A 1,779-nucleotide genomic window follows, 5' to 3' on the forward strand; every position below is an offset into this window, starting at 1 on the left:
GAATCTCCTACAAAAATAGAAAGGGAACATAATAGAAAAATCCAATCACATAAGGAATAAAATGGACAATACCTCGTGCATAATAGATCTCCAGTGAGTAGTTAGAAAGAAAATGATCGGACACAGGAAAACAACAGGAACCTGCAATTATGGTCAAGAGTAGAGAAGAGGTGAAGACTTTCCCAGAAATAACTCTTATCGGCGAGAGGCCCTAGATTCCAAAAAGAGAGCGAAGAAAACAGAATAAGAGCTGGAAAAGACTGGTTTCAGTAGAAACTAAAGTACCTTCAAAGTACACAGACTTCACCTTTGAAGACAAATAAATACAAAACTGTCCCTGTCTCATTACTCTTGGGGTAAAACCCAGTACACACTTTCTCTCTCTTTTCCTTCCAAGTCCACCAGTGCTCACTGGGACACACTGACCCTCTCTGATAGTTATCACTGAAGCTTTCTGTTCTCTGAGGTCTGCCCTTGGGAAGCCCAAATGCGTTTTCCCTAGGCAGAAATGACAGAATTACAGGAAAAATACAGAAAGGACACGCTATTATCATCTCAAGAGTTGAATTCTCAGAGCTCCTCATCAAAGAAATTGTTCCACTAACTTTCCTCCTTCCAAAGAATTCGGCTCCCTTGGAGTACAAAGATGAAAGAATGGAAATTTCAGCCAATGTTGCATCTGTGTAGGCAACGGGGGGGGGGGGGGGGGGGTGGGCGGGGGGAAGGTGTTTTCTCAAAGGAAAAAACCTTGTTTCTTTGGTTTGAATTAAAAGTGACAAAGTGTCCCCTAAGGAAAGTTTCATTTCTACAGGAACCAACTCTCTGTGATGTTCTTCTCTTCAAGAATTTTTGTTGATTTCAGGGATCACTTGGTGTCCACAGTGTCGTGGAGGCAAAGAGGTCCTTTCTGAAGAAAAACAGAGTGGTTAATACTTTTTGTTTTTTTTGAAAGGACTAACCAAATAAGAAGGGAGAATACTCTTTGACAATTGCTGGTGACTTAGAGGGTTCTGTGAATATTATGGAGGGCTCCGTTTAATACCTGTAAATGGAGAGGCAGGGGCAAATATAATCCAGGTAGAGTTCGTTGAAGGGGGAGTATTGAGAAAACATAGGTGGCAAAGATAAATCATACATAAAGTTTGTTAAAGAAGGGGAGGACACAGGTAATACATACTGTAAAGGGAGCATTGAGTAAAGGATGATTAAAAGAAATTCAACGGAAGATACGAGAACATGATTGATTCCAAGGAGAATGATATTTACTGTAGGCATTTGAATACATAGGAAACGCTAACCACATAATTCACAGGATGTAGTATAAACTCTAATCAATGACAATCATAATGTGCTGTGTCTCCAGTTTAGAGAGTACATGGGTCCAGACATCGAGGGTTGGAAGTAGAAGCAGCCCCACTTAGCATCACCCACACTGAGCCACGTGGGGAGTTTATGCTTCAGGTCTTCCCAGCTCTGGCCTCTGTAAGTTTAAACTTTTTGACTCCTAAGGAAATAACACAGAGAAATGACAATAATTCAATTAAACTTCCAGCTATGCTGGGACCTGGCACTTCAGGTCTCTTTGGTGAAGAAGAAGAGTCACCGACCTGGCAGGTGTAATCGACCTGGTCATCAATGTCACTGTGTGATCATGGCAATGGCCAAGCACTGGTACCCTACCGTCCTTAGTCAGCAGCTGAGAGCAGCCCAGGAGCAACCTCAGTACAAACACGGCAGTGGATGCAGATGCCTGTCAGTCAGTTATGCTCCCACAGCAAG

Source organism: Equus quagga, unplaced genomic scaffold, assembly GCF_021613505.1.
Source record: "Equus quagga isolate Etosha38 unplaced genomic scaffold, UCLA_HA_Equagga_1.0 HiC_scaffold_17173_RagTag, whole genome shotgun sequence".
NCBI classification, from domain to species: domain Eukaryota; kingdom Metazoa; phylum Chordata; class Mammalia; order Perissodactyla; family Equidae; genus Equus; species Equus quagga.